A 14300-nucleotide genomic window follows, 5' to 3' on the forward strand; every position below is an offset into this window, starting at 1 on the left:
GGATGGTATTATTTAATAAGTATTTATTAAATCTACCTGATTATGTTTCTACGAGTGTAGGTTGAAGGAGCGCACAGAACGTCTAGCCATAAACCGTATTCACTACTGCTCAACAAAGGAAAAAATTCTCTTTTCAGTCGTGGGGATGTAGCTCAGTGGTAGAGCGCATGCTTTGCATGTATGAGGTCCCGGGTTCGATCCCCGGCATCTCCACTTTAGCTGAACTACGGTCAGCTAAAAGGATTGATACTGAAGCATAAATAATGGAATCTTTTAAAGTTAAGTGTATTGAGTTATGGGGAAAGTATTGCTCAAAGCCCCTCCACCCCTGCTTAACAAGGATTGTAGTTCCAAGAACAGTTGCTTATAAATAATATATACCATAGAAAAGACATTAGCACAGGCAGAGTGAATTCTCAAGGGAGGTTAGAACATTTCTTCAATTATGGAAGCTGGTTTTGAAGGAAAAAAAGATACATTCAAAAACTAGCCTTCCATATTTGCTCCACTCTGGTTGTTCTACTAGTAGACCAAAAGTCATTGTTACGTTTTTATGACTCATTTTTATTCCACTCTTTCATAGTGATTATTGACATGATCAAATTTTATAAGAAATAATAACAATACAAAACTTCTCTCTTCCCTATTAAGAAAATTGTATGTATATCATCAGGTTTTACACTTTAAATATATTTTACAACTTTACAATTTGTAATTGTATAATTACAATTTTGTCAATTATACCTCAATGAAGCTGAAAGAAAACTATACTTGACAGTGATTTTGAAGAAACAGAAGCCATATATAACCAAAACTAATATCGTGTTTTATGCCAATTATCTCAATTAAAACTTTTTTTAAAAAGAAATACAAGCCATTCTTTGGTGAAAATAAAAATTAAAATGTATTTCATATAAAATATAAAGCATAAATATATATTGAGAACTAAATTTTTAACTTTCAATTTTGGACTTTTTTTTTTTTTTACAAATAAATAATACAAATATTTATTAGAGAAAGAGGCATATGATGTGTACTGGTCTCACTTTTAGTGATGAGAAATTGATCATTGATTTCAGGTATGTCAGCCTGTTCCATGCATTCTAGAGCTCCCCCATCCAATTTTACCTCATGGTTGTAGCACCCATTGCTGATTGTGACCTAGATACATTAAAGCAATATCAGTTGCAAAATGTTGAATCTAATTTTATAATTCCTTCCGCATGTATTAGCAGTGATTATTCTACAGAGAAAAAGTTTCCCTCATCAACTGTATGCTTATCCTGAAGTACACTCCAGATACAGAGGTGGTATAAATACTTGATTCTTTTCCTTCATTTGTCAGCTTTCAAAACAATGAATCAATAACCAAAATCCTCCAAAGCCTGCGTCTAGGAACACTAGTATGTGTAGTAATTTTGCAACCAGGTTCTTTACTAAATTGTCCATTTGTAGTAGCTTTTCTGTTTTGAGGAGTTGTTTTTAGGTATATAATCCTAACAGAGAGCTTTATCCCCTCCTATCTACTAGTTACTCCTCTAATTACTGTTTTATGCTAAATGCCTTGATTAGTACCTCCATTACAACATTAAAATAGTAAAGACAGTAGATATCTTTGTCACGAAAGACTTAAATCTATGTGACCACAAATATACCTGAAAGGACTTAAATAGGTGATACAGATCATAAAAACTTACTAAAAATATTGTATGGAATTATTTTAAAGAATAAAAACTAATTCCTAGAAATTAACACGTTTAAAAGGGACAAGTGATTTTTTTTTTTCCTCTCATATATTCAGCCAGTATTTCAGACTAGGTCTGGTCTAAGCAAATCAGCTCTGATTATTAGGTTGGTTAAGACACACAGTGGGATATTTGTTTGTGTTGTGAAAGTAGAAGTGAAATAAATTTCACTCAAATTTATTTCTGAAATGAGCCCATGTCATTTACTTTGATTGAAATTTTTTCAACAGGAGATATTTAGATGCTTGACCTCTCACACTCTCAATCTTAGCAAAGTGGCAATGGTCTGAATTCATTGAAGCAGCCAGTCTCCATTCAATCTGGCATTCAGTTTAGGCTTGGAAGGCACCACATACGATGACAGACAACACTTTATTGTTTCCCTATGCATAGAACCCTGCAGTTATAACAGGACCACTGCTTCCACATCAAGTGATTCAAGAGAAGAAAGAAAGCAGGGGGTGGTGAGATGCTCATTAGGAAGAAACAAATGATATTTTTCTACTATTCCACCTCCAGTGTGTGTTTTGTTCTAAGAACGCTTCAGAATTCAGGAGAAAGTGAATAAAAGCGAGAGTCTCTTGTTGATCTTTCTGCTTTCTTCTTTTCTGCTTTCAACTTGGACTCCAAAGAAATTAGGCCAATTATCTTTCAAAAACGCTTGGACATTCCTGGTGGTAGTAGCACTCTCGGGGCAGAAATTAGATACCACAAAGGCAGTGCAGATAGAAAACTGAATGAAAGAAGATACCCGGTTTTAAAGGGTAAGTCGAAAGGAAAAGCGGCTTGATCACAAGCACATCCCCCTCAAAACTGGTGGAGGTGCCGGGGATTGAACCCGGGACCTCGTACATGCTAAGCACGCGCTCTACCACTGAGCTACACCCCCAGCTGCGAGTAGTTTTCCTTGGATTCCTTTCGTGATTTATAATCATTATTCCTTTGCTTCTCAAAGATTTAGTAAATTGCCTAGGAAATGCCCATTTGCGAAATCGACTGCGCGGCGGCCTCAGACGAAAACAACAGAATGAAATTCTAAAGGAAGGAGGCTGAAAAGAGACCATCTGTTATCTCTTACTCTCCAACCTCCATTCCTGCCCTTTCCACCTGTAAGGCTTCAGGAGACCGAAGCAGGTAGCTGGGCAGCTGGGGTACCCGCTGAGGAGGTGGCGTTGGGAAGGGAGCAGAGGTGGAGTCAAAGCGGGTCCGCGCCCGCACCACCTTCCTTGAAACAAAGACCCTCAAATCATCCGCGTTTCCGGAAGCCAAATATATATAGAGAGATAGATATAGATATATCCCCTGCGTTTCGTGGTGATGGCAGGGAACATCCCAGAGAGCTCACGGTGTCCTGGATGGAACGCTTAGGACTAATTGGAAGCATGAGCTTGGGTGCCTGGCATCACGTAGGCGCCCAGATCATCCACAGGAGCAACATTTACCTCGTGCAAATCTCTGCCGTCCTCCTGCTTTGCCGAGCTTGGCCGAGGGTGGGCTGGGCTGGGCTGTTGCTTAGAACAAAAGGTAAGCAGGCAAGGCAGGACTGGCTTCTGTTTATCCGCGACTAGTCCTTTAGGAATCAGGGAGCTATCAAGAATTATTAGTACCTCGGATGATTTAGGAAAGGGGAGAGTCTCCTATATCTTAAAGCGTGAGCCCGGCCCCAATTCACAGCCTTCGATTTCTCGGGCACGTCCAGCGCAGTTTCTCTCCCTCTGAAACAATTTCAAATTAAAATTTTGAAAAAAAAAAAAAATGAAACAATACCCCCCAAATAACCATATACCTTTTATCTAGAGTTAGTGACTTACTATTTTACCCCCATTTGATTTATCATTTGCTTCCTCTCTCTCCCATTTGAAAGTAAGCTGTAAAACATCTTCGAAACAGAACAAGACCCTATAGTCTTTGTCCTCTATGTCCTCTGCCTGCCTTTTGTCTGTGGAAAATCTTTAGCCAAAGAGTAAGTTTAGAGAAGTGAAAAAAAAGCAGAAACAAAGGAAAAGAGTCCAACAAGACTAAATAATAATTATCTAGTCGTTAAAAGGACCTTAATCCCTGGGTCAGGAAGATCTTGGGGAGAAGGGAATGGCAAACTACCACAGTATTTTTGCCTGGAGAATTCCATGGACAGCGGAGCCTGGAAGGTTACAGTCCATGGGGTCACAAAGAGTCAGACAAGACTAAGCAACTGCACTCCTAGTTTCCTCTCAAGGGCTATAGATAATATTCTGAGCCATATCCTGTGAGCTGTCTTGTAGATACTGAAACCCCCAACAGGTAGAGAGGTTAACTACATGATGACCAGACTATAGTCATGACATAAGCTTCCAGAGTTCCTAGAATTGGCTTCAAGGAAACAGGAATAAACTGGCCCTGGAACTAAACATCAACTGTACTTAAAACAATCAAGATGATGCTGATCAAACCACTGATGACCAATTCCAAGATGACTGTCAGAGCTGATTGCGCTGCTTCTGCATGCAGCCCCTTCCCTCTGTCTATAAAAGCTCTTGCCCACTGGTTGTGAGTGGTGAGGAGTTGGCCTTTGGGCAGGAGACCGTACCCCACTCTTTGCTGGTGTCCAAAACTTTCCTTTCCTCCAACCTTGCCTCTTCATTGGCTTTTGCATGGGGAGCAGGTTAGGGTGATTAGTCATAGAGCTCTAGATGTGGGAGTCTTACCTAGAGTGGCTGAGAGCTGGAGACTTTGAGAGCAAGAATTGCATAAAGCCGACCTGGATCAGCAGAGGAGAGGTTATCCTGAAACCAGGTAGCAACAGAAATACAACTGTGGGGGTGAATATTTAGTACTAGAAGAGCAGAGAGGTGGAGAGCAGAATTGAAACTGACCTTCTCCTTATGGGCCAAAACCGGTAGTAAGACAGACTTTGTTCAGAGTATGTTGTATGTTGAAGATTCTATGAAATTCAGTAAAGGAGCATGAGAAGGAAAATAGAGGGTAACTCTTGCCATAAGTTAAGATCCAAAGCAGAGATTTCATGAGAAGGAAGAGCTACAGCATTTTGGCATGTGAGAGTCTTTTCAAATTTATCTCCAAAATTCTGCACTAAATATAGAAAAGAAGTTGAACCCTAATGAGTGGAAGCCTTTCTTGATACTTAGTTTATTTGAAGTTGTCAAGTTCAATTTCCTCCTGCGGGAGAAAGAGGAGAATTGTGGAGGTGAGACAGAGAGAGTGGGTATGGAACTGGTGAAGTGGCCTGCCTAAGGCCACATGGTGAGTGGGACAGAACCACAACCAGTAGGCAGGCTTCCTGGCTCCTACAGGAGCAAGGATTTCCCTTCCTGGCCCTTCTCCGTGTTTGTGGCAGCCGCGGTAAATCAATTGCGCACTCTAAGATTCCAATCTACTCTATAACCAAAACGGCCCAGCAGGACGCTTGTGTTTTTCTACTTTTGTCCAACCACCTTTTCACTGGTTGCTGTATGTCACAGATTGATGAATGCCAAGCCCCAGAGAAGGTAACAAGGCAGAAATGAAGGCGATTTTTTATCAGTCCAGCATATTTCAGAAGCAAACATAAGAATCCCCGAGACAAACTTTATTGTTTCTAATTCTTTTCCAGAAAACAGTTATCCTGGGACATGTTCTAATCAGGATGTAGGTAATTGGGCCTTCGACTGCAGAGTGCAGCGGTCGAGGGACCCTAGTCTCTGGGAGAAAACATGGCAGATGACTGGAGCCATGACAATAAATCAGGGTTGAAATCCTGGCTATGTTCATTTATTCATGTGTTCAACAAGGATCTAGGTGTTTAAGTACCGAAGTGTACTGGTTTTACCTGGTTATTTTGTATATGCCAAGTAACTGGACCACTCTAAGAGTCATTTTCAGTTTTATGGTTGCTGTGAAATGTTTCTTAAAAATCTGATCACAAGAATCTAATCAGGATTAAACCAAGAGGAAAAAAAAAAAGGCAATTTGATACGGTGCTCCAGAGTAGAACTGCAGTGATGAAGGCATGATTTTACTCTGTTACCATTAGACGAGGTGGCCGAGTGGTTAAGGCGATGGACTGCTAATCCATTGTGCTCTGCACGCGTGGGTTCGAATCCCACCCTCGTCGTGAGGCTCTCTTTGGACTTCTTTGGTCCCTTCAGAACAACTGCTGTGTGAGAGCAGCACTAGTAAGTAGCTTTCTAGTTGCCATGTTAATGGTGTTTGTCATCACCTGAAATGGAACTTCCTCAAGGGGCTTTTTTGAGGAAGAGTAGCTAACTGAGGAATATAGAAAAACATTGCTTAAAATCATCCACAGAAGTATACACAATAAATTATTATATGTTGTACTTGTAGGAAATTTTCAGCCTATTTTTAGCTGTACTGCAATATTTCACAAAGTTTGCTAATTTAAACTGTCTCCCTTTCCAATAGACTACTTAACCATTACTAAGGATCTCTTGCTTTAATGAAGAGAGTATGCACCTGCTTAGAGACAAAACTGAAAATACATCCAGTAGAATATTTCCTGTTAGATCCAAGGATTCCTCCATTAGCAAAACAGAGAAGAAAGTCAGTATTGTGTAGCTTCTCTTGTGATCTCCATCTCCATCTTGTCAGAAATTTGGGGGAAAGTATTTTTATACATATATTAAAATATTATATTATTTTATAAAATCATTTTATTTAATTTTTATATATGAAATACAGTTTAACTTAGAATTACTAAAATATTTTAAATATACAAGGTATACATATATGTAAACCTATACAGCAAAATTTTGCATTCATTCTTATTTTCCAACCACCTAATTACATTCCCCACAAATAGCCATTTTATCTCTTCCAGAATCATATTAAGCATATATGAATATATACCACATGAAATAAATATAGCTTTTTATCTCAGATAACACAAATGATAACATACTATGCACACTAGTCTGTGTCTTTCCTCTTTCCCTTAATCAATATATCTTGGAGAGGTTTCCATATCATCACAAAAAGTAACAGTTAATTCTGTTCCAAGGATGTATGATATTTCAACATATGGGTTACTGTATATTACTTAACCAGACCTCTATTGGACATTTAGGTTCCCCATCCCCATCTTTTGTTTTTAAAGCTATGCTAAAATGAATAACTTTGTACATTTATATATAATAATATAGATAGATATTTATATTATTCTTATATATGTAAAATTGAATGTGTGTATTTGTAACACTGTAAGATTAAATTTTTAAAAAGGCATTTGCTATGCCCTAGCATATATGCTTTTGAAATATTTACACATACTTCCAAATTGCTCTCTAAAGGAGTTTTATTAATGTACACTCCGGATAGTAATGTCTGAGGTCCTTGCTCCCCTCACCCTCCCCAATATGCTATGTTGCCAACTTTGGTTTCTCTGTCATTTTAGTAGGTGGAAGTGATATTGCAGTGTAATTTAATTTTCATTTCTCTCATTACAACAAAATATTTGTTACACTTGTAAAAATAGAATATTCCTTGCTTTAGTTAACTTGAATTTTGATTTTTTTTTAAGGTGAGAACAATTTGAAGTATGATTTCTAGGCTGCTTCAAGTGTGTGTAGCAAATGAAGAATTCTGGGCTTCACTCTTGACCTATTAAATTATGATGTCAGGGAATGTGCTCTAGAATCTGTAATTTAATAAAGCACCCAGATGTTTCTCATGTTGATCTTAAAGCCTCATATCTGGTTGAGGTATATATGTATTACATTTAATCAGCCAGAATTCTCTTTATTTCTGTAAATATTCAGCCGAGGAAAGCTGCTCCTGCCATCAGGGTTCAAAGTCACATTCTCATATCTTGGAAAAATTAAAAATTTTGTTTCATATCCTCAGGAAATTGGCTATCTTTAATCCATTCAGTCCTCTACAATGGACACATTCTCTATGTTGATCGTATCTTCAAATCCTGAATTAAATCTTTTTTCTGAAAAAGCAATTTTCCTAGGATATGTCTATAAGTTCTCTGAGGCAACTGTCAAAGAAAAATTGCACTAAATGAAGTTAAGGAAGGAAGGAAGATGGGCAAGGAAGACTTTATTTAAGACTGTTGCAGTAGGGAAGATTGAACTCAATCTAGAATACAAGAGAGGCAACTGAGTATTTATAGCCAAAGGGGCAGAGTAAGGAGTCATTAGGTGGAAATTACTACAAAGAATTTGATTAAATATCAAGAGTGGAGAAGGGGAGCTTGATTGGATATCAAGGATGCTGAGGGGGATTCTAGATAAACTGGCTAAGCAAGATTCTTGCCCAAATGCTGGGAAGGCCAAGGATGGTTTGTAAGAGGACTCAGAGAAGCTTGACACAATTTTGGTCAAGTAGGTAGTTCTTGTTAATACCCACAGGGATTCCTTCAGCTTCCTGAAGGGATGGGAGACCAACAGCAGGTAAGATTCCCACATAAGTATCCATGTGTTCTCCCAGTCTCTCGTGTATCTGTTACTGATTCTGCCTCCCTATAGCATTTGTTAATTGGCTTTCTCTTGAGTCCTGGGTCCTCCAGCCAGGTATTTTTCATTACTTGTAATTTACAGACTTTGAATAACATGTGAGTTACTGAATTTGAGCTACAACAAATGGGTCCTTGATGCTAGATATGACCATAATGATTACATCATTAAATTCTCTGTCAGTGTTTGAGATGAAGTGGTTCTCCCATTTGTTATGTCATTTCCAGGAAGGTGTCTATTTGGGTTTCTATGTCACTGCTGTAGATGTCTGAGAACCACAGGCTAGAAATGGGAGAGGCTGGAGGGGCTGCAGTTAGAAACTTCCTACATAGGGAAGGCTATCAGGTCAATTCAGAAGACAGAGAATATTTTAGGGGGGTACTTTGGATCATATTAGCATCAACAAGGTGGAAAGAAAATAGGAGCATGCCTGCTAAGGCACCACCCCAAGCAGAAATGTTATTTCCCCCTGTAATTAGCATCATCACAGATCATATAAGTGGAGGTACAGTCAAGTGTCCATAGTAGGAAACAAAAGAATCTGTTTTCATGAACTTAGTAACCTTAATTTGTTAGAGTCTTGCATCAGTTCAGTTCAGTTGCTCAGTTGTGTCCGACTCTTTGCTACCCCATGAATTGTAGCACGCCAGGCCTCCCTGTCCATCACCAACTCCTGGAGTTCACTCAGACTCACGTCCATCGAGTCAGTGATGCCATCCAGCCATCTCATCCTCTGTCGTCCCCTTCTCCTCCTGCCCCCAATCCCTCCCAGCATCAGAGTCTTTTCCAATGAGTCAACTCTTCGAATCAGGTGGCCAAAGTACTGGAGTTTCAGCTTTAGCATCATTCCTTCCAAGGAAATCCCAAGGCTGATCTCCTTCAGAATGGATTGGTTGGATCTCCTTGCAGTCCAAGGAACTCTCAAGAGTCTTCTCCAACACCACAGTTCAAAAGCATCAATTTTTCGGCGCTCAGCCTTCTTCACAGTCCAACTCTCACATCCATACATGACCACAGGAAAAACCATAGCCTTTGCTAGACGGGCCTTTGTTGGCAAAGTAATGTCTCTGCTTTTGAATATGCTATCTAGGTTGGTCATAAGTTTCCTTCCAAGGAGTAAGCGTCTTTTAATTTCATGTGTGCAGTCACCATCTGCAGTGATTTTGGAGCCCAGAAAAATAAAGTCTGACACTGTTTCCACTGTTTCCCCATCTATTTCCCATGCAGTGGTGGGACCGGATGCCATGATCTTCATTTTCTGAATGTTGAGTTTTAAGCCAACTTTTTCACTCTCCTCTTTCACCTTCATCAAGAGGCTTTTGAGTTCCTCTTCACTTTCTGCCATAAGGGTGGTATCATCTGCATATCTGAGGTTATTGATATTTCTCCCAGCAATCTTGATTCCAGCTTGTGCTTCTTCCAGCCCAGCGTTTCTCATGATGTACTCTGCATAGGGTCTTGCATAACCAACAGTAATTCATAATGAGTCAATGAAATATTTATAGTTCAGTGAGTTATTGGTGAGAGTAGGACTTGATTTAAATTTTTTGTTACATATTGTTGTTCAGGTACTCAGTCATGTCTGACTCTTTGCGACCCTGTAGACTGCAGCATGCTGTGCAATCCAGCATGCAGGATTCTCTGTCCTTCACCATCTCCTAGAGCTTGCTTAAACTCATGTGCTTTGAGTTGATGATGCCGTCCAACCATCTTGTCCTCTGTCATCCCCTTCTCCTCTTGCCTTCAATCTTTCCCAGAATTAGGGCCTTTTCTAATGAGTCAGGTCTTTGCATCAGGTGGCCAAAGTATTGGAGTTTCAGCTTCAGCATCAGTCCTTCCAATGAATGTTCAGGATTGATTTCCTTTAGGATTGACTGATTTGATCTCCTTGCAGTCCAAGGGACTCTGAAGAGAATTCTCCAATACCATAGTTCAAAAGCCTCAATTCTTCAGCGCTCAGCCTTCTTTACGGTCCAACTTTCATATCCATACATGACTACTGGAAAAACTACAGCTTTGACTAGATGGGCCTTTGTTGGCAAAGTAATGCCTCTGCTTTTTAATATGCTGTCTATGTTGGTCATAGCTTTTCTTCCAAGGGGCGTTTTTTAATTTCATGGCTTCAGTCACTATCTGCAGTGATTTTGGAGCCCAAGAAAATAAAGTCTGTCATTGTTTCCACTGTTTCCCAATCTTAAGATTTTGAGCATTGCTAGCGTGTGAAATGATTGCAATTGTGCGGTAGTTTGCAACGTATGAGAACATTAAAATGTCTCGGAAGGAACCTGAGAATAGATCACTGGATTTAAGGGTTGCTTCTTATGACATAGACGAGGTTAATTTCTATAGAACATAGACACCTGTCTTCTCCTAATTTAGTTCCGGCCCAGCTGAAGGAAATCTTTCTTACCACATGCCCACCTTTCTCTCTCTAACGGCACAGTGTCTTCCCAGAGCTAACCGGACTTTGCAAGTTTGATTAGCTTTATCTCCAACTTGATTCCCGTCTACACACGGAGTACTTTTACAGGGGGACATTTCTTGTCCCTGAGCCTCTGCTCGGGGGGATCTGTTTCCTGGGTGCTTCGGATGCAGGTGTTTGGCACTTTCCGAAGAGGTCTGATCAGAACCTCTTCTCCATTTCCTGCGGGTCCAAGTGGCGGAAGAGAGAAGACACCTGGAGAACCGCGAAGGCAAAGGGCGTTCCACTAACCCGCAGCCTCTCTCACCCGAATTTACACTCCTCTCCGGGCCCCTCCACCGCGTGCAACACTTTCTGTGCACTTGACTCTCTTCAAACGCGGGCGTTCTGTAATGAATCGGGAACGCCTGCTCCCGGCGCAGTGAGGCCAGCGACCCGCCGGGAGGTGAGTTTTTCTGCTTAGACTGCAGGGACCGCGCTCTCCGCGGCTGCAAGTTTTCGAGGAGTTTCCCATCCGGCTTTGCATTTGGGGTGGATGATAAGAATGAGAAGAAGGAATGAGAAAAGACAGACGAGAGTGAATGGTCTGGGTGAAATGGGAAAGGGAAGAGGGGATAAGAAGTGACCCCAGGCGTGTGTGTCACAGCGGAGAAAGCACGCTCCGGGCAGAGGCTCAGCTCCTTGGTACGCGGGGTTTTCGGCTTAGGAGCCCGCGCGGCGGCGAGGAGACCTTCGTACCTCGGAGATTTTGAGATGCTGTCTGCATCAAGGAATTGGCGCTGCTGGAGCCGTTCCGCCCGGCCCCTGAGAAGTTCCTGAGGTTACTGGGAACCGCCACCATTTCTACTCAGCCTCCCTGCTGTTGAACTTTGTGCGCTTGGAAAGCTTGATTTTAAAGAATCTGTTACTTCCCAGGCGAAGTATTCGGTACTTTGGTTCGAACAGAGTAGGAGAATCCAATACGACCACATTTGTGTAAAGCAAGCGAACACTTTTTCTCCAGTTCCGACGCGAACTATAAAATGTTCCCCTGCGAGGTCCCACCGAGATTCGAACTCGGATTGCTGGATTCAAAGTCCAGAGTGCTGACCATTACACCATGGGACCAACCGAGAGGTTAAGACCCCGTCCGCAATTATAGTTAAATATTGCCTCCACAGTAGGTTTCCAGTAGCTTCAACCCAGACGAGTTAGATCAAGATTCACTGAGTCCACGCCGATAATGAAATCTGATGCTTTATTGCTGCTGGGGAAGAAGCAATGGGCACAATATAATTCAAGACAATTCACGCACTCTCTCTTCCGCTTCGGTTGGGAGCATAAATTAACTTTCAGAAGACCAGCAGAGACGGATCCAGGTTTTGTAAAGTTTGAAACTTACAAGAGTTTCTTAAGAAGAACACAAGGCTCTTTTTTTAAGAGAAAGAATAGACATTCTCAACACAAAATTAGATACAGTTACTCCAAGACATATATGATGTATCTGAGGGAAAACTGGAGGAAAAAGAGGCTGCAGTCTTAACTAATTTCCATTACAATATACTTTTACAAGTTTTACAAAAATATATGTTCATACAGGGCGACACTTTACACGGCCTTAGAGGGGGGTTTGACGCCCTTAGTGAAACATGATAAACACCCCTCCAAGGAGCAATTTGGCAATATCTATAAGAATAATCTACTCAGCAATTTTTCTCTAAAAAAGCCATTCTACAGAAATAAAAATATAGAAAGTTAAAAAATATATCTAAAGATGCTCACTGTAATGTTTTTTAGTATCAGAAACTTGAAAATATGCATATCCATTCAATAGAAATAATATACTAGAAAGAATGGGATTGATATAGGTACACATGTTGGCTTGGCAGTTTCAGGAGAGATTTAGTCTAAGACTAGCAAGCAAAATTCAGCAATTTGCTGAAATGTAATATATAGCATGATCCAATTTTTGTCATAGTTTGTGAATTTATATACTCAGTTTTAAATAGGTTAAGATTTTTGTCCTGTTCCCTTTTGTGAGATATAACTGCTTCAGCAATTAAAATTGAAAAATGTACCCCCCAAAATTAATGCCCTCCAGTAGAGGACTTAGAAGTTGTGTTTACTCCGTGCTGACTGCTCAGTGTGGTGGTGATCAGAGCGTGCAGAAAATGAAAGAGTAGAAGACAGAACCCCTGACTACAAGGGATTAATAGTTAGGGAGAAACCACAAAAGATAAATGCAACATCTTAATAGTGACTAGAAAAAGGAGAAACTGAGATGGGGCCATCCATCTCAGTCCTTTTGAGGTTCTGATGACTTGGGCACATGGACAAAATTTCATATACAATTTCATCGACGTTAGCGACTCACTCAGCACATTTACAGATCTCAAGAGTAAGAAGTTTTGATTTCAAGATCTCCAAAAGAAACGTTCTGATTCTTAAAAGTCGCTTGAATCAGAAATGCCAAAATGTGAGTAACTAATAGAGATCAAAGTAGAACTAAAAAGAATGGGAAAAGGAAGACATTCAGCAATTCAACAAATATTCCTCAGGCATCTATTATTTATTGAGTGCTCTTCGCAAGGCCGTGGGGGGCAGACTGGGTGGGGAGGAAGAAGAGGAATTAGGCTGGCACTTGAGATGATTCCTGGGCTTTTAGACCTCCAGCAGAATTCACCGGTGCCTCAGCCTCTTCCTCTTGAAACAGTTTTCTCTTTGTTCACATACATCCATTCTTTGAATATCTTGCCTGGCAGAGCACACTGTCTGAAGGAGCTTGAGCCAGGTATAAATGTTCTGGTCGCCCAACTCTAGCGATTTCTTAGACTCTGAAAACACGTCCAGATTTTCCTTGTTAGTTTTCTGGGGCCAGTTTTCCAGGATTGTTAACAGCATGGCTCACAGAGCCAGAAGTAGCAGGAATAGCTACTGCTGTCATTAGCAGGTAAGCTCACTATATGGATCTTGATTTTCCCCTCCATCTATATAAGGGAAAGAAGGAGCTAGATTTTACATTTCCTTTTTGAGTCTAAATTACGGCTACTGGGAAAGAGGAGAGTGGCTCACATCTAACGTGAAAAGGCCAGGTGGAGCCTACGAATTCGCTAACTGGGCAAGATGCTCTTCTGCTTTTGTTTTAGGACGCAGCGATGAGTGCTGCAGGTCTTAGTGCAGCGACAGATTGTCACCGTGACAAGAAAACCCAGTGCAGCCCCCTCATTAGCTTTACTCACACAGTGAAAACTCTTCACCGGTAACTGGGTAACTCGAGAGCAAAGTCTCTGAACAATTTACAGAGCACTTGTGACCTCATGTTCACCGTTCGGATTTACCACGACCACCGAGCTGGTTGCACCACCTGGAATCCTAGAGCGGACCGGAAGTGAGCGCAGCTCCCGGGGCCTGGCTGGAACGAGCTGGGGTCTGAGGCGGGTGTGTGAGACGAGCCACCGCCTCGCCCGGGAGTGTCGCCTGTTGCCCACTTCTCTGCCCACTTCTCGAGACAATACGAGCTCCTTTGAGGGGGAAGTGGCGGAGGGGAGAGGGCGTCTGCGCGGCGGCAATCGGGCCTTCCCCGCCGACGGCTAGCGGTGTGGAAAGAGCCCCTTTCCCTCTCCCCCCATCCCGGGCCTGGGCCTCGGAGCGCCGGTTTCAGAGAGACCTGTGTGGTTTTCTTGTTGGGGATAGTAGACCCAG

General features: G+C 41.3%; 4 non-coding genes across 4 annotated transcripts; 2 read left to right on the plus strand and 2 right to left on the minus strand.

Annotated features, from left to right (window-relative positions):
• The first annotated feature begins 141 nt into the window (after positions 1-141).
• TRNAA-UGC (transfer RNA alanine (anticodon UGC)) lies at positions 142-213 on the plus strand. Its single transcript has one exon. It is a non-coding gene; the product is annotated as a tRNA-Ala (tRNA).
• Positions 214-2562: 2349 nt separating this feature from the next.
• TRNAA-AGC (transfer RNA alanine (anticodon AGC)) lies at positions 2563-2634 on the minus strand. Its single transcript has one exon. It is a non-coding gene; the product is annotated as a tRNA-Ala (tRNA).
• A 3119-nt stretch (positions 2635-5753) lies between these two features.
• TRNAS-GCU (transfer RNA serine (anticodon GCU)) lies at positions 5754-5835 on the plus strand. The gene has a single exon. It is a non-coding gene; the product is annotated as a tRNA-Ser (tRNA).
• Positions 5836-11654: 5819 nt separating this feature from the next.
• TRNAQ-UUG (transfer RNA glutamine (anticodon UUG)) lies at positions 11655-11726 on the minus strand. Its single transcript has one exon. It is a non-coding gene; the product is annotated as a tRNA-Gln (tRNA).
• Positions 11727-14300: the final 2574 nt, after the last annotated feature.

Source organism: Bos taurus, chromosome 23, assembly GCF_002263795.3.
Source record: "Bos taurus isolate L1 Dominette 01449 registration number 42190680 breed Hereford chromosome 23, ARS-UCD2.0, whole genome shotgun sequence".
NCBI classification, from domain to species: domain Eukaryota; kingdom Metazoa; phylum Chordata; class Mammalia; order Artiodactyla; family Bovidae; genus Bos; species Bos taurus.